General features: G+C 47.3%; 1 protein-coding gene across 1 annotated transcript in view; it reads left to right on the top strand.

Moving 5' to 3' along the window:
- TCERG1L (transcription elongation regulator 1 like) overlaps positions 1-22,763 on the top strand; it is an 88,729-nt gene that overhangs the window by 14,311 nt on the left and 51,655 nt on the right.

The raw sequence follows: 22,763 nt of genomic DNA, 5'->3' as shown, positions 1-22,763 counted from the left end.
AACAAGTTTCTCAGTGTGGCAGCTGGGGGTGTCCGATGGCATCCCTGACTCGCTGTGCGACTCTGGCCGCTTTAAAGTCTTCAGGGCAGTTTTTGAAACTGTTTGTACTTTGAAGGCTTAAGGCTATATTTAGAAAAGTTATCTACAAATTAAGTTAAAATTTAAATTAGGGTGCATTTTCCATTTTTTTGGTACTTGGAGTGTAACACAGCGAGATTGAACTTCACATAAGGCATGCAGTTATGATTTTCTGTGTTCAGATGAAATCTTTTTATGAGCGTTGTGTCCTGGTAATTATTGTTCCTCTTGAGCAGCCATTAGAATTCCCCCGGATAAATGCCTGCCAAGGGTGTTTGGCAGCGGGTTTGTGTTTAGGGAGTCTGAAGAGCAAAGTGGCCCGTAGGAATAGAGGGACAAGTGCTTTCAACTTTGTTGAGAGGACGGTACTGGGACGAGAACGGGAAGCTGAGTGCGTGGCTGCTGTAGGGTGGGGAGCAGGGGGTGTCCTCCACGTGGTGTCGTTTATCATGGAATCATGGAACAGTTTGGGTGGGAAGGGACCTTAAAGGCCACCCAGTGCCACCCCCTGCCCTGGGCAGGGACACCTCCCACCAGCCCAGGTTGCCCCAAGCCCCGTCCAACCTGGCCTTGAACCCCTCCAGGGATGGGGCAGCCACAGCTGCTCTGGGCAACCTGGGCCAGGGGCTCACCCCCCTCACAGCAAACAATTTCTGCCTCACATCTCATCTCAATCTCCCCTTTTTCAGTGTAAAACCATTCCCCCTGGTCCCATGGCTCCCCTCCCTGCTCCAGAGTCCCTCCCCAGCTTTCCTGGAGCCCCTTTAGGGACTGGAAGGGGCTGGAAGGTCTCCCCGGAGCCTTCTCTTCTCCAGGCTGAACCCCCCCAGCTCTCTCAGCCTGTCCCCACAGCAGAGGGGCTCCAGCCCTCCCAGCATCTCCGGGGCCTCCTCTGGCCCCGCTCCAACAGCTCCGTGTCCTTCTGCTGTTGGTGCCCCAGCGCTGGAGGCAGCGCTGCAGGGGGGTCTCACAGAGCAGAGCAGAGGGGCAGAATCCCCCCCTGGCCCTGCTGCCCACGCTGCTGGGGATGAGCCCAGGCTGCGGGGGGTTTCTGGGCTGCCAGCGCACGTTGCTGGCTCATGTTGAGCTTCTCATCCCCCAGCACCCCCAGGTCCTTCTCCTCAGGGCTGCTCTCCAGCCATTCTCCGCCCAGCCTGGATTTGTGCTGGGATTGCCCTGACCCAGGTGCAGGACCCTGCACTTGGCCTGGTTGAACCTCCTGAGGTTCACGCAGTCCCACCTCTTGGCCTGTCCAGGTCCCTCTGGATGGCATCTCCTCCCTCCAGCCTGTCGACTGCCCCACACAGCTTGGTGTCATCCGCAAAATTGCTGAGGGTGACCCACAGAAACCATTTTGCCTGTTTGTAAGTGAGTGCCTGAGAGGAGACTCCAAAGGGGGAAAAAAACCTCATTCTTTGCGCCGAGAGGCAGACTTGTGTACCAGAAGTGTTCTTCCCTGCATCGAGATGCCGGGGCGGTGCGGGAAGGAGCCGGCGCAGGGCAGCTGCAGGGAGGGTGATCATATCATGATCCGATAACGCTGGGAAGCTCTGCCCCCTCGCTAAGGGGCTCAGCTCGGCGAGGATAAACATGTCAGGCCATGATAATTGTTGCTTTCTCTCGGAAGGAGTGTATGATAGGCTATCAAATACCACGCTCTGAGTGCCTGAGCAATCATTCTATTATCAATCATTCTCAGTAAACCACACACTTCTGGGTGTTTTCTCCTACAGAATATATAGTAGCTTTTTAGAAAAGAAAGCTTGAAGATGCCCAGTCCGTGCACGATGAAGTTGAGATCCAGCTCACCGTTTTTCCCTATTAATCACCATCTCTGGAGGGAAGCCTTTGCAAAGGCTTGCATAAAACACTTTTATGAAATTCCTTTTTTATTGTGCTGACAGAGAAGGGGACTCGGAGGCCTTGGGTTTAGATGATCTTTGTCAGGACGGGCTGGATGAGGAGCTTCCCCCGCGGGTGCTGGTGCGGGGTGGGTGGGAAGGAGCCTTTGGGTGCCTCTGGGGCAGGGACCGCTCTGCGGCCAGGCTGCATCCCTGCCTGGGATGCTTTTCCTTAACTTACAGGGGAAAAATGCTCCGATGGCGGCTCTCTGCTGCCGAAAATAAATGTCTCTATTGCCACATAAATTAGTGGCTGGGAAAGGATGAAGAAAGCGTAATCCAGTGTCCGGGTAATCCCGAGTGCGGAGCGTGCTTTATAACCCTGGCGGCCTCTCAATTAAAAACATCCGTGCATTGACATTTATTAAAGATGACTTATTGTTTTCAAAGAGAAGTACATCTAGGGGAGAGCATAATCTGTGGAGCCTGGGGGCAGCTGCGTGGTTTTTTTTTTGATCCACGTGTGAGTTATAAAGTAACATGGAAATTAATGAACTTTCCGTGTTCTCCTTTTTTAAACTTTATGCAAGGCAGTGTTCACATAATAGGAATGAATTTAGGGAACAAAAGATTAAATTATTTCTAACTTAAATCTACCTGTGTATTGGTGCCTGTAAGGCTGAACATTGTGTGCTTAGTTATACGCTGTTAATTGATTATGCTGGAGATTGGTATTATAATGCTACCTCGTGCACTACCGTGTTTCCAATCACAGCAGTTTGTTCAATCAATAATCTTATAATTTAATATTTACTTTTAAGGAGGCCTTTTAATATAATTAGTTTTGCAGCCTTACTGTTCAGCTGTGTTACTTTCTGCCAGCCTAATTAGTAAACTTGGTGAGTCGGTGAGAACTGGCAGGTTGGTGGCACGAGGTGTCGGTGCGATGTGGCAGCGGGCGCTGGCGGGGGAAGGACCCGGGCTCTGGTGCTTGTCCAGCCTCACAAAGGGAATTTCTTGGAGCTTCCATGAAGCAAATCACCAGGTTCCATGAATTTAGGAGAACTTGAGGTATGCAGAATGTGGTGGTAATTTTTAGTTAATTTTAAAAGAATTTATCTTACATTTTGTAAAGGAGAACCAGAAGTAGAGCTGTAATAGAGAACAGGATATTTGGGGAATTTGGAACCCTTTTTAGCCTGTCCCCGTGTGGACGCTGTGAAGGGTCCCGCTGGGTCTCTGGCCCCGGGGATGAGCCGAGGAGGGGGGGATGTGCTAGCCAAGAGGGTGGCACAGGGTTTGCTGTGCCCTTGCTTCCGATGGGAAAAGCTTCTGTAATCGGATTTGCCTTTGGGTATTGGTTTGGCACCATGCTGATCTTGGAAACGTTTAACCATGAAATAAATTTGTGGAAAAGAAGAAATATAAAATACCTGGTATTTAAGGCTGAGGAAACTATTTGTCTCTACGTGAAGTGGTCTGTGATCTGCTGGGGGGCTGGGGGTGCGTGTTACAACGTAGTGCAAACCGAAAATGGAAGCAGGGCTCTGAGCACCAGCGAGCAGTCACCAACAGCAACAAAGCCAGAGGTAACACAACTTTTTCTCACCCTTGGAAATTCGTGCTCGGGTGTTTGTATGCCCCCTGGTCGAGGTTTCAGGTTGAGGACCCGGCACCTGTGTACCGAGGCTAAATGCCCGCTCAGAGTGCAGCATCCCCGCCGGACCAGGCGTTACCGGGACCAGCCGTACTGGGGGCAGCGGCCTGGGAATATTCCTGTTTTCCAGCCGTGAGATGTTTCCTTTGGCCCAAGAGCCCACTGTCGCTGCAGACCCTCCTTCTATAGGGCATGAATTTTCTGCTCTTAATGCTTCTGGAGTTGAGCTTTAAATACTTAATATCCATTAAAAATCAGAAAACCAATGGAATTTCCGTGTGATGTGGTCATTTGAATAAATGTGTATTACTAATGCTTGTCTTGGTGCCGTGGAGGGGTTGAAGTGGAATACCGGCATCGTTCTCCCGGTGTGTTTGGGTTCATTTACTGCTTGTGTGGTTAGCAGTGGTCATTTCTGATCTATAGAAGTTGGGTTCTGCCATTGCCCTGGTTCAGAGCCGTGTGGACGCGTGGTGCAGTTCATGTAGGGGTTCAGTCCCTACCCTTCAAAAACCACGTCAGTGGTCATGTTCTTCATGGGCTGGAGTCTGAGAAGGCCACCGAGCGCCTGGTGCCCTCACTCCAGCTCAGTAAAGTCTGCGGGGACTTTGCTGGTGACTTGGCTGGTCGTAGGGTCACGTGGACTAATAAGGGAGTAGGTGTTTGATAAGTCTGAAAAATGTTGAAATCCTTGTATGTGGCGTTGCTGAAGGATAAAGCTAAATGCAGAGCAAATATGATGTGGAAAGCTAATGGTGCCCGGAAACAGTGAGGCTCCAGGATATTACAGGAAAAGTTGAAATTGAGAAGAAGAAAAAAAAAAAAAAAAAAAAAAAAAGAAATTGAAATAAGAATAGACTGGAAAGTCAAAAGTCTGTTTGAACTATGGCAGCCGATGGTTGGCCGCTCCGGCTGTGCCCCAGGGAGATGCAATGGGAGGTTGCAGGGGTCTGGGCTTCTGTTTCCAACAGCTGGAAGAAAGTGTTCTCCTTCTGATCTCCGCTTTTCTAGACTGGTTTGGTTTGGTTAGGCATTCCTCACTTGGTTGTTTCTTTAAAACAAACAAACAAACAAAAAAAACCCAAAACCAAATGGTGTGGAAATACCTGGGGAAAATCACAGAATTCGGTTCTGGAGAGCAGCTCAATATTTTTGTAGGAATTTGAAATTTTTGTAGATGAAAAACTGATGCCCCTTAGACTTGAATTCCAGATGTTCAGCCATTCCCATCTCAAACCATTCAAGTCAAGGCCTGTGGCTGTCAGGCTTGTAATATAGTTGTAAGGTGTTTGTACCGTTGCCAGATTCTGTTTTCTGTCGGCCAGAATGTAGAATTCTGTCTAATTCATGGTAGCATTTTCCCCACAAACTCCGAGCGTGCTGCGTTGATGCCATTTTTGTTTACAAAAGTCCCTCTTTTCGCTGATATTTTTTAAACAAAGTTAAACATTTCAATTTTCCTTCGTTGACGGAGTCTTTGATGTGCTTGCTCTCTTTTACTGAGGTTTGATTGGGTTTCACACAGTGTCTGGTGCCGTTCCCTTTCGGTGGGCTCTGCTTCTGCCACGCTAAAACGCGGAGTAGCGGCAGCAGCCCCTTGGACGACTTGGTTAGAGCAGCTTTTTGAGGTTTAAGCTGGTAAGAAACAAGATCTATACGGTGTCTTCCATACCATAGAGAGCAACGCCAGATAAAATGCTGCTTTAGCCATCTTCTAATGAGGAGTATCCTGAATATTATAACTAGACTTCCCTCTGAAAGGGGGTAAAGCTGCGTTTATTAGGACCTTCTGCAATGATAAAATTAATTCTTTGACACCACTTTCGCTTTCTTTTAACCACTGTGAAGCCTCCAGCGGTGGTTTCGAGGGAGGTCGGTGGTGTGGTCAGCCAGCCTTCCCTCCTGGAGAGAGGGATGTTCAGGACGGTGGTGTGGAACCCACGGTGCTTTGCCCTGCAATTATCGTCTGGCAGCTTCTGGAGGATAAGATGTAATTATTTTACCTTATATTTTATCTATGATGGCTTGAGGCAAGCCTCAGCCGTGCTGGAGATACAATATGGATCCTGTTGGCTAAACAAATGTGGGAATGTTGGCAGCGGAGTCATTCCTGAGCTGTTCTGTGTCTGCTGTAGCCGTGTGAACGCTCGCTTCAGTCCTTAGTGCCTGGTGGGAAAAATACCAAATTTTCAATACTAGCAAATACCCTTATCCCTGGAAAAATAAAGTAAAAATCATCCTTAAGCAGTGGGCAGCCAGCTGGGTGAATGTGACATTGATACGTGGCACCGTGACCTTCGGGATGCAGCTTTTGCTTTCTGAGAGTTTTGCATCCCCAAAAGGTGTCGGACCTTTTCTGTCTCTTTTGTTAAATGATTCTTTTGCTCATCCTCTTTTCTAGAGAACCTTGTGATATAAGTTAAATTGTTCGCAAGCAGAAAGTATGTTATAAGCAACGCGTCTTTGAAAAAAATCATGTTTCTTTGCCTAACTTTGTTTTCACATCCATGAGTTAAAACGGAGAAGGTTCCAGCAATGCTAGTAGAGCTCTGTTTGGGGTTATTTGTTCCTTTTTTTCCTTTCTTCTTTTTTTTTTTTTTTTCATCCACTGATGGTTCTGCTCATACATGTACCAGGCAAAATGTTCCCTTAAATATTTAATGTCAGCCTTGCTGTTAACTTAGGGTTTGTGCCAGATTTAACATAAAGACTAAATAGGAGCTTGTGGAGATGCAGCTACGTGGTGATCAGGGCTGCATCTTCACGCTTATTTGCTCTGCTGGTAAAGAGAAAACTCAATTTTCCAGCGTTATCAAGCCAAGTCTTTGAAGAGGACTCTATCTGAAAAAAAAAAAAAAAAAGGGCAATAAACTTTGGGAATGTAAACAGTTATGTGGAGTAACTCAGGTATGGGTTATGTTGTAATCTCTAATACCATTTTTATGGCTACTGTATTAAGAATTGGGGTATTTATTTTCTTACTCTCACATATGACTTCTTAATTATTCGAGTGAAAAAGGTAAGATATGAGTCTGTGGTTATGGACTCTGTAAATTAGCAGTGAGTACAAATATTAAAAAAGGCACCATCTGCCATATAAACCATTTACCACCTGTTCCCTTGCTTTCAGAATTATTTAATGGTTTAAATTTAATGTTTTAGCCTGCCACAGAACAGCTGGGAAGTGACTAAGTATTTTTCCTATCAGTACCTTAACGGCCAAGCAACATTATATGTTAAAAACAGCTCTTAATGCCAGCGTTTTTCTACATGCTCTTTCATGTGTCTGTCAGCTTGCTTCGTTACCAAATTCTGCTGATAGAAAACACGTTTTCATAAAAACAATTACTCAATTATTTTTATGGTGGGTTTTTGGAAGAAACAGCTTCTCTTCTGCGGCCAACCCCCGTGATGGCTGGTTCAAAGTGGTCCCCGTACGCTGGGGGGGAGGCGGTGGGACAGCAGAGTTATTCCTGGGAAACCCCTAAGCTCAGCCTGGCCTCTGCCCTCCCCGGTTCCTCGCGGCCGTCCTAGCTGAGGCGGAAGGAGAGAGGCGAGATGAAATTTGTCTGTAAGAAATATTGTTGCTGGGAAAAGGGATTAAAGAAGTTAAGGAGTGAGGTTGGACATCGCTAACACCTTCCAGTTACCCGGAGGTTTGTTCTGCGCATCTTCTCCCCCTGCCCAGCTGGTGGGGTTGGGGTGGTCCGGCAAGCTGGGGGGCTGAGGAAGTTTGTTCAACCTCTGCGGAAACTACAAATGCTTTTCTTTCCTTTCTTAACAAAATTAATTAAAAAATGTAATTGAGTGAGTAAATACTTGGAGAGGCTGGGCAATTCTGGGCACTTGGATGTTTCTCCCTTTTCCACCGGTCTGGGTGCGCTCCGCAGGGCTGCGTCCCCAGGTGCTCATTCCTCACTCCTGTCATTGACACCGTTCACTCCACGGGGATTTTCCTTGTGCGTTTCTTATCTAAAATAGCGTAGCCATTACATGTGCCGGAATTCCAAGATGTTAGGTGAGCAAGGAATAATGATTTTAGAAAATCACATGAGCAATTCCAAATATTCCGACCAGCAATGTGATGTTCACGTACTCGGGAAGCTCTTTTTTCCCCGCCCGGGGCGTCCTGGTGCCTCGCGGTGAAACAGGCTTGACTTTGAATACTGAGTAGTTCTAACAAGCTTGTTGTAAATGATCTGCCCAGCTTTAATGCTGTGTAACGAAGCAAGCAAATGAATGTTTATAGTTATTAAAGTGATAACTTCCTGCTCGAGCTAATATTCAGCACAAAATTACTTTTCTGTTTCGTATCTGTGTTGGCACATGGAAGGAAGGCATGCATGTACAGTGGGTTTCTGCGCTAAAATAATGCCAGAGATCACCTTGAAATGAGTAGCAATTTTCTTCTACTGTTGGGCAGTAAATCTCTGCTGGAAACCGCAAGTGCTCAGCTGCCGATGAAGACTCTCTAAGAAACGGGATGATTGTTCCTAAGATGGTTCTTATTGTTTGTGTGAAAATTGAGCCATTTCTTTAGGTTTCCAAGGCAAACGTATGCATCAGAAGGAGAGGCAGAGTGACACCAGGCAGAACTTGGTGATATTGCAAATTTTTTACGCCATCCACGTTGAAAAATGAAGTCAGTCTTGGAGCATTTATTGATGCAAATATGTGGATTGACTAAAGTGGCTTTATGGGTCATCGGTCTATACGAGTAGACGGTGATTTCTAAGGCATTAAGATGGTGTCTGTCTGAGCCTATCGTATGTATCTATAGGGAAAAGACATCTCTAATCCTCCTTTTCCTGGAACATCAGTGACGTGACTAACTAGAAGTAGAAGGGAAGATCTTCTGGTGGGATAAAAATACACCTGCAGGGGGAATGTACTGCTGTGGTACTTCATCTTATCTCTTGCAAGAATCCTACGGCCGAGCTGGTTTCCGTTACGAATTAGTCCTGCTTCATTTATGCCACGTTCTTGGGTAAACAGCTATTTTCTCTAGTGGGAACCAGAAGAAACTGGTTCAATGTCTTGAATGTAATATCAAGATATTGGCAATAGCAAAAACTTAATTAAATATTTCGTGTAGTGGTTAGAAAAGACAAACAACCCAAATCTTTTCATTCATGCCCAACTGTTTGCTTGGTAAATGTCATGAAAGTCAGACTAAATTTACTATATGTTTAACTGCTTGTTAAAACAAGGAGTAGGTTTTTTCCTTCAAAAAATGCCAGTGCACTGCTGTAGAGAGAGTTTAAATCCAATTTCACGTGTTAGTAATAGCATTTACACTGTTAAAATACCTGCAGGGTGTTTTTTCCCCATTCAAGAGACGAGCGGGTGGTTCAGACCTGCACGTTATTGCTGCTGATGCCTGGAAGACTAATACTGATACAGCAGGTCGCAATTTTCCCTGCAGCAAGCACGGGCGCTTGAAGGAACTTTGAATAGGTGACATTTTGCCCTTTCCCCAGCAGGATGGGCCTCCTGGGCTGTGGTGGTCCACGATGCTGCCAGCTCCCCTTGCTGTAGCGCATGGAGAATCAGCTAAAAACACACTACGTATCACTCTTCTTCCTCTTTTACGCTTTAGAATCATAGAATTGTTTCGGTTGGAAGAGACCGTTAAGATCATCGAGTCCAGCCATTAACCCAGCACTGCCAAGTTACCACTAGCCCAAGTGCCTCAGCACCACGTCTACCTGTCTTTTAAATCCCTCCATGGATGGTGACGCCACCACATCCCCGGGCAGCCTGTTCCAGTGCTCGAATTGTTCCAGAGCTTTGCGATTATTTGGCCAGCCTCATAATATTTTAGTCTCTGTCTTGGGAGTGTTGAACTCCTGCCTTGGCGGGACATGGATGCCCTAACTCTAGATCTCACCATCAAGACGAGGGGTTTCAATGGGGACAGGACTGGTGGGATCCCTGCAGGTCTCATTCACTGCTCTGTGGGCTGAATTCCTCCCGCCGTGGCAAATGGGACCGCTGGGGATCCACAGGGGAAAGGTCTCTGTTTCCACAGGGCTCCGGAGCTGCCAGCCTGCTCACCAGCACACCTGAAGCATGATCCCCAGGCTGGGGCAGTTTCGCGTGTTGGGGTGTTTCACACCCTTCCTCACACAGTTCATTGCAAATCAGTTCAGCTCCTGGAGACCCCTCTTTTCCGCTGGGAAGACTTTTCAATGAGGAATTCTCCTGCGTCGTGTCTTTTTACTGTTGCAAACTCAAATTTGTAGCTTAAAGCAGAGTCTTAGCTAAACTTGATATATTGTAAGTGGAGCAGAAGTCTTAGAAGGAAAAAAAATTGTCTGAAATGAAGAAATAGGTCTTGCAAGGATAACGGAATAGTTTCAAGAATAGCCATTAGATTGCACCCCTCCTGGAGAAGGTGAACGGACAAGAATTACTGTTTGCGATCATGAGTTTTAAATCAGAGCTGAAGGAACGCAAGTTTTGGTGACTTGCTTAAATTTTTTGTTTCCTTAAATTTATTTATGCAATTAAACCATTAGGAACTTTGCATGCGTTGCCGAGGCTTAATACGGTTGCGTTGTAATGTTGCTGCAACGCAAAATAACTCAAGGTACGATGCCGCAAAGCCGTCGTTTCTGAACTGCTTATTGGTATCCCCCAAAAGTACTGTGAAGACTTTGAGAGTGGTACAAAGCACCAAATTTTGCTAAGGTCCGCGTAAAAGACAGAAAGCTGCAACGTGAGTGACGTTACTTTGTGTGCGTTTCTCTTGCACTAAGACAGTTTTATGTTATCAGTGAGAAGAGAAACGCGTGCTTCTTTTAAAAATTATTTTTCATAATATGTGCAGCCAACGTTATTTTTCAGAATATTTTTTTCTGTCTTATTTTCATATTGTGAAATGAAGGTGTAGCGTGGGCTTCAACCAACACGCTCTCAATATTTGACCTGAATTTGTGGTACTGAATCAGGTCTGTAGGTAATGTAAAGTTAGTGCAAAACCAACGTCGGATGGAGGAAGAAATTCTGTGGCCTCAGTGGATTGATCACTTCTTGCAGAATTTGCATCTGCAGAATCTCGTACCTTCTGGTGGAAAATTCTCAGTATGATGTGTTAGACAAGGAAACGATTCCGCAGCATTCCCTGAAATAGAACGGGTTCTGGAAAGGCTAATAGTTTGTTGATTTTCTCCTAACGGTTTGTCTAATGTATTTGTGAGCTGAGTAAACCCTGTGCCACGAAAGTGTCCTTCAGATAATTTAAGAATGCCCTTACATTTAATCTTGGGAATTAAAAATAATATAGAAATACCTGTTTGGAAGATTATTTTAAGGAAACCCAAAAGTAAATATAAATTTCAGGGAACTGTAGCAGTTACATGCTCTTGCCCATGAGCAGTTTGGAGCGGGTGGGGGGTCTGCAAGGGTGAGACCTCCGGGTGGTTCCCTGCCGTCCCTTCTGCTGGTGGCTTTGGTCCTCCAGCCCCTGGGACGCGTGGGTGGCCGTCTGTCCTGAGGGGGGACACAGGGGATGGGGGGGAGGGTTGCTGTTGTCATTATTTTAATTTATCCATTAAAACTGCTATGCCTGTTTAACCTCTTAGGTGATGGGAAATAAATTTATAGCAATTTTCATGGTATTTTTAGGCAGTTACGGTTAGGAGTCAGTGGACGTTTTCTGGTTGACTTCATGTGTTTCTCAATCAGGCCCCACTATGTAAGTGTAAATAAATTTAACGAGGTAAAATGAATCTTAGTTCGTTGGCCAGAATATAAATAAGGAAAATTAATTAAATTCCACAATTTTAAGTGTGCCATAGATGCTTCCCTAGAGTAGCTAAATAGAATTTCATTGATTTTTATTGCAAATTTAGTTCTGTTTCCCGCATGCAAAGTGTTCCGATGGTGTTTTTGCTGCACCGGGGGGAGCTCTGGCAGCCGGGGAAGGGCCAGCGCTGGCCCCGCGTAGGGGGCAAACACATGGGGGGATGGACAAAGGGGTTCCTCTGACCGGCAAACCCTGATGTGGAGGGGCTTGAGGAGCTGGCAGCAAATAGCCCAAGGCCAAGCGTCTGTCTGTCTTGGGGTTGGCTTTGCGCAATGGATGCAGCAGCACAGAAAAGGCTGAGCAGACCCCCAGAGTTCCAGCAAAAAAAACCCAAACCCTCCTGACAGCCCCATCGCATCGACTTCCCCACTGCCATCTCACGTACCAGTTATTTTTGAAAAAAATCTCAGCTCAGATGCCATCATAAGGAGTCGTGCAAGAACTGAAAAAAGAGAAAATCACATTTCTAGTTTCTACTCTACTGGTTTTAAAATTCCAAACCTAATTTGTAGCTCAAATCCTCCTAGAAATAAGTATTTGAAGATTTTACTCTGAAATACAAAGGATTAGTTCATGCAGAAATAATTACTCTGATATGACGGAGAGAAAGTGGAAGTACGGAAGGTTTGGTGCTGCATAATTTAGTGTATTCTCTCAGAATTACATCCTATTGGACGAAGAGATTGAAATTTTATGCTGGAGTTAATTTTCATAAGGCTGGGGAAAAAAAATCGTAGAAGTTTTGCCAATGGGACCATACTAAGGAGCAGCGAGAAGCATTAGAGGAGATGAATGGGCTGGGGTGATCATCATTGTCCCCGGTGTGGACGGGTGCAGGACGGACACCCCGCAGCCCCCCTCCGTGTCCCCTCTGCTCGGGGAACAGCCCCGCTTACAGCCTCTGGGACTCTGTTACCTGCGGCACGTGCTCGGCAGAAATCACACCTCTTGGGTTTGGGGACCTGCATCCTCATCTTCCAACTTTATATGATGGATCGCCTGAATAATTCAAACAGAGCCTTTAATCCGATACCGCCGTCACCTTCCTGCGTTGGGGAGGTCTAGCACTGGGTTAGGTCCTACTGAACTAAGAAACTTGCCAAAAATCTAATATTAACTTTTCTTGCTGTTTGAGGGGGCTGCGCTACGCTCTGTAACGCAGCAGGAGCCAGCGGTGCCTACAGTGATCTCGGTGGAGGTTTAGACGTGTGTCCCTAGAAACGCAGAGGAACCACGGCTAGAAAAACACAGCGGCTCAAACGCCGCTTCTGAGCCATCAGTTACATCTCATTTGTGTTTTACTGAAGGGTAAAATAGCGGTGCCACAATCGTGCCCTTTATAAAAGGGAGTTAGGAGGAAGTAATCTTTAAAATGAGAGTCCAGAAAAATTTAAATTATTGATACTTTAATACCAATGTTAATAATTACATTATTTTAAATATCAATAAATAATTCCAATGCTGAGAACGTACTGGTTCAGTTCTGGACCTGTGAGACGGGATGGCAGAATGTAGAAGAGTTCAGTGTGCTGCTTTGTTACAGGTGGGTCCTGGCGGGGGGCACATGGTCCAGAGGACACGGTGCCGTCCTCTCTCCAGCCCAGCCCAAAGAGGAGACAGTCAGGAGATGCTCCTGTGGTGGCTGTCCGTCCGTCCGTCCATCCATCCATCCATCCATCCATCCTCAACAGCCATAAAGCGTGGGCTGGAGACAAAGCAGGGACCCAGAGCCCGTCGCAGCTGCTGCTCATCCCTACATTCCATAAGTCACTGCAGGAGTGACAACCTACATGGTGTCATCTTCTGTCGGATGCCTTTGGTTTTACTCGCTATTAAAACGAAGCACAGAAGAGAAACGGTCTTTTAAAATAAAAGGGTAAACAATTATTTTTTTTTCTTTTTAAGTAAGCAGAAGAGCTTGTTTTCGCTTCACACATGGCTTATTTCGATGGTAAATCTGGAGGATGATTTAATTCCATGGGCTTTGTAAATCACACAAACTAAGCACACGGATTTCATTCGCTTTTAACGAACGAACAATCTGACGTTCTGTGCAGTGCTGCACAAATCCAGCTCCGGCTCTTGGCGTGCCCGGCAGGCGCGCTCTGCTTACTGCGGGCAAAGATGCTTTTGCTGGGGGAATGGGAGTGTTTGAAATACTTATTTTTTTTCTGAATTAGCATGTTGTTTGCTTTCCAGAGGATGATGTTCACCAGGCTGTTTGGGTTTATGAGGCTGTAGTCACTTTGGGAAGGATAAAGGTAACCGTCCTTTCGCTGTAGGAGGACTCGGTGCTGTTGTGTACGTTTCTTCTGCAAACGGACGGTGCTGGCCACATGTTCCCAAAGCATGTTACAGGAATTAATTTAATTATTGTATGTGGGTGAGCTCATACCACTCACGGAGATGCAAATGAATATCCGTGCTACCACCCAGGGGCACAGGGAACTTTGTTAATCCTGCGTGGTCCCCATGTGCAGGTCGCGGGTGCTGAGATGTCCAGACCCTTCCTCCCGGGTTCTGGTGGCATCTCAGGTCTACCAGTGCCCACGGTGGGCTCTGGGTACAGCGTTCCCCTTTTTTATTATTTTCCCCCTTTTCTTCTGCCTTTTCTTGTGCCTTTTCCCTCTCCTGCCTCGCAGCCCGGCTCAGCTAGAAAAGTTTTCAGTAATTTTCGTTTTCGTACGGAATCACGCTGCCTCCAGCATGGCTGTCGTTACCGCCTCATAGTGGGATCCAGCTCTTAGGTGCCTCATTTTTTGGCACAATTCTGGCAAGAGTCTTTTTAATCAGTAGTGCCACCTTGATACTTTTTCTCTCAGGGTAGTATTTTGAAAATCAGGAGAATATTCAGCCAGAAAGGTATTAATGTAAGAACAGCTGATCCAGGCCAGGGTCTCTGTGATGGTAAGTGGTGATAAATGGCAGAAGTTTATCCCGGGAAGCGTGGGGCACGGTGCCATCGCCCACATTGCCAAAACAGTAACTCAGAGAACTTTGTCATAATTCTGAATAACAGGGAGATGTGTGCCTTATGGAATTGTTCGTGGTTCCCAGTATATATTTTGGTGTCTGTTGGTGTCCTGTCCCCCGTTCCCACAGAAAAGCCAGAGGACCGGCACTCCCCGGGGACACTCTGGTTTTCCCTGGGCACCCAGCGCAGGGAAGGGTCTCGCGGTTCGGCTTGAACAATAGTGATGCAGGGAAAAAAAGAGAAGAAAAAGTGCATTAAAGTGATGTTTTTTCTGTACCGTGCCTCGTTGTATTGGTAGTGTGTGTGTGCGTAGCGGTGTGAATGGGGACATGGGGACGGCGCTGGCAGCTCGCTCTGGCACTGGCATCTTTCCCGGCTGGTGCCAGGAGCTGGAATCGCACGGTGCAAGGCAGAGAGCGAAGACTCGGGGCTAATTTTCTCTGTTGACTAGAGTTGCGGCAAATATTTGATTTCCTTGTTAACAGCTAATCCAGGAGCAGTGGTGTTGTCACACGGGTTTTCATGGGAGGGATTTCGCTGGGCTGTCTCCTCCGGGCCCTCAGTGCCGCGGAGGCTCAGCCCCGTCTAACATAGTGGTCATGAAATTGAGAGACTTGGGGGGTGCTTTTTGGAGAAGTCCGCTTGGGTTACTGGTGTAAAATATATGAGATTCCTCTAGTCTGATACTTGGCCTTTTTTTTTTTTTTTTTTTTCTTTTTTTCTTTTCTATGGAGTTGCCTTCCCTCTCTAGTCACAGCAGGCACAGTTAGGTGGAATTGCTCGTTTCTAATGCTGTTGCTTTTGAAAGAAGGAACAGACCTTTGGTTTCTAGATATAAGGCAGAAATTGTTTGCTGTGAGGGGGGTGAGCCCCTGGCCCAGGGTGCCCAGAGCAGCTGTGGCTGCCCCATCCCTGGAGGGGTTCAAGGCCAGGCTGGACGGGGCTTGGAGCAACCTGGGCTGGTGGGAGGTGTCCCTGCCCAGGGCAGGGGGTGCCACTGGGTGGCCTTTAAGGTCCCTTCCCACCCAAACCTTTCTGTGATTCCATGATTAATACAGAGAAATGAGTAAGTAGGCTGGGTGGTGGTGGGGTTGAAGGAGTTTGTTGGTAAGGACAGCCTCCTCGCCAGGAGGAAGAGGAGGAGAAGAAGGAGGAGGAGGAACCCCCAGGGAGGGGGAGAGCTGGAGCTCCAGCCATGGTTGTCGCACAGCCAGTGATTGCTGAGATGGATTCCGGGAGTTAATTAATGAGAGCAAAAGGAGGGAATCTCATTTCACACTTGATGTATGCAGCTGTTAGGAAGCTCGCTGTAAATGGTGCTAAACTTCTCTGTTACTAAATATATCAAGATCTTTCCCGGGGTTGAAATCTTTGGGGCGTCTCTCCGTTCCCTTCTGTGGCTGCCCGACCCGCAACACTGCAGGAAAACCTGACATATTAGAGGGGAATTTCACCTGTATGACTTCAGGTGGGGAATCGGTGTTTGATGGCTCAGAACCTGGGTACCTTCTAGGTTGTGCTATTCATCTTTAAAAATAAAAAGGGTGAGAAAAAACTTCCGGACAAGATTTGTATTTTCAGTCTTCTGAAGATGTGGAATCTAACCCCGAGCAAAGCGTCTCTGGCATTGGGTCAGCAGAAGTCCAGGCAGCTGAGCAGTAACACGGGGCCACCAGCTGAGGCTCTGGGGATTTGCATCATTTGCTTTTCTAACTACGGGGCTTAAAGCGGTGTTTAATGGTCTTGTTATTTCTGTTATTAAATATGCCATTTTGAATACCATTATTATGATTCTTGCTTTTATGGCTATTGCGATGAGAAATCTCATTGAAAGTTGGGAAATGGTTCGTTTTAACTTTTGCCGGTCACAGAGGTCTCGCTTAGATTTGGACTTTTTCTTCAATTAAACGCCCGCGACATCAGCCAGAGCTGATGTGGTGCAGGGGGGGATTAATTCCCGCCCCAGATCCCGGAGGTCTAACGGCAGCACCAGAGGAGGAGCAGAGCGATGTCGGGGCTGGGCAAGGGATGTCTCGGGGAGGAAGAACGGACCTGGAAAACTGTTTCTCTCCAAAAGGCAAGAAATGGGGAAGCTAAAAACCCATCTAAAAATAGTTCCTCTTGAAAAATTTTTTACCTGGAGAAGCTTCTCCTTTCCCAAAGGTGGCAACAAGACTTTGGAAAAGCAATCACAGTTGTAACTGCCTGCAATTAATGCCATTGAGTGGCAAAACCATGGCAGAGAGGAGCCTGGAGGACAAGAGCTTTCTTTCGGGGATGTTTCATACACATTGAGGTGGCTTCTGTCGTCCTTTCCCCCTCCCTCACAGCAGACGGAGGGTTTTGGTTGTTTTCTAACCAATGGTATTTACACGCATCAATATCACAGTACACAATTTTTAGAAAAGGCCGAGTGTGGCACTACAGTTGTTAGCTTTTAAAGGACTTTGACTAGTTTTGACTTCATTTTGGTTTTGAAGCCACTTTGACTTCACTTGTTTCTCTGCATTTCTGTTGGAAATCGCAAAAAAACAGGTTGTTAAAAGAAGAGGAAGTGGATAGGAGAATCTCACCCAGCCCGGCTCATTGGCAGGAGATGCTCATTGACACTTAGTACTTACTCTGCAGATTCACAGAAATTTTTGCTGACTTTCTATCTGCACATCTTCAGTTCCCACTCCAATGAGCAATTTACTTCAGCAGTTACACGTTCCTAAAGTGGTTGTGACAATGCATACTGAAATGAAAGCTTAAAATTATCCTGCAGAAACAAAAGTGCAGCCACTGCCTGTGCTTGGAGGGTGCGGGGTTGGGGCATGCTCAGCTCCGTGCCAGCCGGGATTGTGCATTTGCTGTTGGAGGTACGTGACTCCAACATTTCCTACCTTCAGGAGAGAGCAAGGGCAAAGCCACGAGTTTTTGTAGTAGGAACAAATACATAGAATCATAGACTCCTAGAATGGTTTAGGTTTGGAAGGGACCTTAAAGGCCACCCAGTGGCACCCCCTGCCCTGGGCAGGGACACCTCCCACCAGCCCAGGTTGCTCCAAGCCCCGTCCAACCTGGCCTTGAACCCCTCCAGGGATGGGGCAGCCACAGCTGCTCTGGGCAACCTGGGCCAGGGGCTCACCCCCCTCACAGCAAACAATTTCTGCCTCACATCTCATCTCAATCTCCCCTCTTTCAGTGTAAAACCCTTCCCCCTGGTCCCATGGCTCCCCTCCCTGCTCCAGATTCCCTCCCCAGCTTTCCTGGAGCCCCTTTAGGGACTGGAAGGGGCTGGAAGGTCTCCGCGGAGCCTTCTCTTCTCCAGGCTGAACCCCCCCAGCTCTCTCAGCCTGTCCTCCCAGCAGAGGGGCTCCAGCCCTCCCAGCATCTCCGGGGCCTCCTCTGGCCCTGCTCCAACAGCTCCGTGTCCTTCTGCTGTTGGTGCCCCAGCGCTGGAGGCAGCACTGCAGGGGGGTCTCACAGAGCGGAGCAGAGGGGCAGAATCCCCCCCTGGCCCTGCTGCCCACGCTGCTGGGGATGAGCCCAGGCTGCGGGGGGTTTCTGGGCTGCCAGCGCACGTTGCTGGCTCATGTTGAGCTTCTCATCCCCCAGCACCCCCAGGTCCTTCTCCTCAGGGCTGCCCTCCATCCATTCTCCGCCCAGCCTGGATTTGTGCTGGGATTGCCCTGACCCAGGTGCAGGACCCTGCACTTGGCCTGGTTGAACTTCATGAAGTTTGTGTGGGCCCACCTCTCGGCCTGTCCAGGTCCCTCTGGATGGCATCTCCTCCCTCCAGCATGCTGACTGTGCCACACATATTGATGTCATCAGCAAAATTGCTGAGGGTGCATTCAAACCCAGCATGCATGTTGCCAACAAAGGTATTAAATAGTACTGGTCCCATAGCGACCCCTGAGGAACACCAGGGCAATGCATACAGCCTGGGTAAAGAAAAAAAGGAAAATTTTGAGAAAGGCTGTAGGATTTTTGCAAAGCTTTTGACACCATTTCCCACAGCATTCTCCTGGAGAAACTGGCTGCTCATGGCCTGGACGGGTGTACTCTTTGCTGGGTAAAAAACTGGCTGGATGGCCGTGCCCAGAGAGTGGTGGTAAATGGAGTTAAATCCAGTTGGTGTCCGGTCCCAAGTGGTGCCCCCCAGGGCTCGGTGCTGGGGCTGGTTCTCTTTAATATCTTTATCAATGATCTGGATGAAGGGATCGAATGCACCCTCAGTAAGTTCGCAGATGACACTAAACTGGGTGGGCATGTTGATCTGCTTGAGGGTAGGTTGGCTCTGCAGAGGGATCTGGACAGGCTGGACCCATGGGCTGAGGCCAATGATGTGAGGTTCAACAAGGCCAAGTGCCGGGTCCTGCACTTGGGTCACAACAACCCCATGCAGCGCTCCAGGCTGGGGGCAGAGTGGCTCAAAAGCAGCCCGGCAGAAAAGGACCTGGGGGTGTTGGTGGACAGCCGGCTGAATATGAGCCAGCAGTGTGCCCAGGTGGCCAAGAAGGCCAACAGCATCCTAGCCTGTATCAGGAATAGTGTGGTGAGCCGGACTAGGGAAGTGATCATCCCCCTGTACCCGGCACTGGTGAGGCCCCACCTCGAGTACTGCGTTCAGTTTTGGGCCCCTCGCTACAAGAGGGACATTGAGGTGTTGGAGCGTGTCCAGAGAAGGGCTACAAAGCTGGTGAGGGGTCTGGAGGACAAACCTTATGAAGAACGACTGAGGGAGCTGGGGTTGTTTAGCCTGGAGAAGAGGAGGCTGAGGGGAGACCTTATCACCCTCTACAACTACCTGAAAGGAGGTTGTAGAGAGATGGGGGCTGACCTCTTCTCCCTGGTGACGAGTGATAGGACGAGAGGAAATGGGTTCAAGTTATGTCAGGGGAGGTTTAGATAGGATATTAGGAAACTTTTTTTCACTGAAAGGGTTATTAAACATTGGAACAGGCTGCCCAGGGAGGTGGTGGATTCACCATCCCTGGAGGTGTTTAAAAAAAGGGTAGATGGTGCACTTAGGGACATGGTTTAGAAGTGGCTTTTGTCAGGGTAGGTTAATGGTTGGACTCGATGATCTTAAAGGTCCCTTCCAACCTCAGCAATTCTGTGATTCTATGACTTGCTGCATTGGATGTAGGTAGGGAGAACATAACTAGCCAACCAGTTGGTGGCTTACCTGCAGAGAGACAGACAGAAGAGGTTCGGGAGGTGGTGGGGCAGGACTGGGTTGCAGCACGCGGTGGTGGAGGATGGAGGAAAACCATTTGACATGAGGAGCAATGGCGCGGGGAGCTCTCAGGGAAAGGACTGAAACCTATCTTCCTTCCAACCGACAGACAAGAATGGGCTCTAGGAGCTTCCTCTCTTGACACAAAGATGTCTGAATTTACTTTCAGAGTTTTGCAGAAGTTTTTGGGGCTCTTTTTAAATTTTTTTTTTAAAGTACTGGGCAGGGTCAGCTGCCCGTGACACACAGACGTTTCTTCTGCCCGTGATTTGCCACCTTCATGTCCAGACAGTTTTCTCCAGCTATCCAGTTAGTGCTTGTGCTTGCATTTTCTGAAGACCGTGGTATAGTCAGCTCTTGATTTTCCATGATCCTACATCTGATGAAGTTATATCCTCACGGTTCTTTTTTAGGGCAGCTCTTCTGCCAGGCTGCTGTGCCACCATCTCTGTCCATCTGATCCCTTCTGCCACCCAAACCTGTCCTACCGAGGAGAATTTGGTGTCTTTCCTCAGGTCACGGCTCCTATTTGCCAAAATAATTCTGAGAAGAACTAACAAAACATGTCTCAGTTTTCTCTTTCATATCGGTATTTACCCAGGTTCTGTTTTCTACTAGGAGAAATTAAAATCTACTAGGAAATTAAAACCTGGCTGGAGGTAAGGGTGCCCTGAGTGCCCAGGTGGCTGTGGAATTTTTGAACCTTTTATACTCCCAGGTTTCTGGCAAGTTCATTTTAGTTGCATAAATTGACATACATGGGTAGTCGGAAAGTTCAGAAAACTTCCTGATTCAGCTTTCCTGAAAAGCCAGATTCTGCCTGGAGATGTCCAGTTACTGCTCTGGGGTTTCTGAGGGAATTTTGGCATTTGGATGAATTGGCATCACTTGGGTTTGCAGCTGCTGCTGCGGCATTTGTTAGGAGTGAAGGACATGAGTGAAGGTGTAGCAGCGAGCCCTGGTTCAGAGTTTGGAGCTGGCTGTGAATGTGTGGATCCCATGTGGATCGTGGACTGATGAAAGCACCTACTTGAGCACGTGCACGTTCTTTTGCAGGATTTTAAGGTCAACATGAGATGTGTTTGCACTGCTAATTGTGCCCTGCAGTGGCCGCATTTGAGCCGGAGAATTTTTTCATGCTCTTAAGTACAGCCCAGGTGTGGTGATGCTGAGAGCACTTGGCTCTCTTGAGGAAAGGCCAAGGAGTTGCCCACGGAGCTGGTGTGGCATCAAGTGGCTGCGGATGGAGCCTCTTATTTTGCAGTTAAGGACCTGTGTGCCTGGTTTCTTTTGATTACAGGTGACAAATTTTATCTCTGGTTAAGCAGCTGTTTATTTCCCACTTAGTTGGAAGGTACCTTTCCTGTAGACTCCATCAATAATGTTTTGATAGGGTTTATGTTGAAGCAATTTTTTTTCCTTTTTTTTTTAAGGGAAGTCATGGCAGCATGTTATGGAAGGTTCCTCCGTATGTCTCAGATGAGTGCCCAGTTTCCTTAAATGCTGACGCTGCCTGTCTGTCTGTCCGCACATTGTATGGTCATTGTGTAAGGCCCAGGGTGATGGGGAAGCTGGAGACCACCAACAATTTGCTAAATATGTCTCAGCACAAAAGTGAAGTGGCTGATATTGCTCTCCTTCCCTCAAATTACTATTTTTGTGTGTGTGTCTACAATATATACTTGATATCAATAGATATCAACAGATCATTTTGAAGGAAAAATCTTCTGGTGTAAGCTTTAGTAGAAGCGAAGTAATTTAAAACCATGCCAGTGTAGCACAGATTGTAATCTAATATTTGTAGCCATGTTGTCTTTATGATTTGTATCTTGTAAATATCCGCCTGCGTGAAATGAGATGAAATCATATTTTCTCTTCATCCCTAAAAATCAATTGTCCTGTTAAAATCATGGTGAATAAAAATTATACGTTGCAGAGCAGTATCATAATTTGCAATCATGTAGGGCAGTCTGACCTTTTTTCTAGTCTGTTCGTGAAGAGTCATCCCCGTCCTTCCTTTATAAAGGACAAAGGATGTTGAGCAACCTGGTCTAGTGGGAGGTGTCCCTGCCTGGGGCAGGGGCTTGGAACTGGGTGAGCTTTGAGGTCCCTTCCCACCCAAACGGTTCTATGATTCTATGTAGGATGTAGTTAAGGTCAGGTGGGCATGGTTTTGTACCATGGCGGGGCTGGGGGACACACTCAAAGCTTGGCATGTCTCCAGCTGCCCACCCTGGGCAAGCAGGGACCCAGTGCTTGTGTCCATAGCATGCGCCGGAGCCGAGATACATCAATAAACCTTGAGCTTGCTGCTACTCAAACCACGGTTCAGTGGCTGTTTGTGGAGTAACGGTTTGTACAAAGCTGGTTTGTACAAAGTGGGGAACCCACTGTTGGAGTACGGGAGGAAATGCAATGCTAGGATGTTGGAGCTGGGAACCCAAACTGAGGTTCTTGAACTTCTCCTGGTCTCCTGAGCCCCAGCCTGGCTCCTGCAGAACTAGCAGACATTTCAAAAAGATGAGGTATAGGAAGAATAACTTCCCTTCTGTGCACCATTGCATGGGGCCTGAGAGCATCCCAAGGTGGGAGACTTTCTCTGGGAGCCTCCTGGATGGGAAGGGCTGTTGGTGCCTCCACCTTGGTGGGCTGGGCTGGGTTGGTCCATGCTGGTGTCGCACATTCAAGGAGTCATCCAGAAACGCCCTGCAAATTCTGGCTTTGGAAGGATGACGCCGAAGTAACATCGCCGTTACTAAGCAGCGATGTGAAAGCAGCGGTTTTGTTTTTCTGAAAGCTCTTTAGATAGTTTGAGACCCAAGTTTCAAACAAGACAGTGATGAAGATGCAGGAGGGGAGTGCTGTGTGATCATGACTGGGCTCTACAGGAGTAATTCCCATCTTATCGGGGTTTGGCTCTGCGCCAGAATACATCTCACTTAATTATCCGAAACTGACAGTGACACACAGCTTGCCAATTATTGACATGATGATTTTTTATTTTATCTGTAAGGGAACAAGGGATCATTGCATATAGAAATATAAAAACGATAAACTCACAAATGTTTTATAAAAATTATATCAGGTTCTCTTAGCACCTCATCATACTGTTTTTCTGTTAAATTTTGTGTACTTCTTCCCTGAAGAAAACAAACACTGATTGATTGAGATTCAGT

This window comes from Rissa tridactyla, chromosome 6 (genome assembly GCF_028500815.1).
Source record: "Rissa tridactyla isolate bRisTri1 chromosome 6, bRisTri1.patW.cur.20221130, whole genome shotgun sequence".
NCBI lineage: Eukaryota > Metazoa > Chordata > Aves > Charadriiformes > Laridae > Rissa > Rissa tridactyla.
Note: the sequence above shows the minus strand (reverse complement) of the source record. Positions and strands in the feature narration are given on the sequence as shown.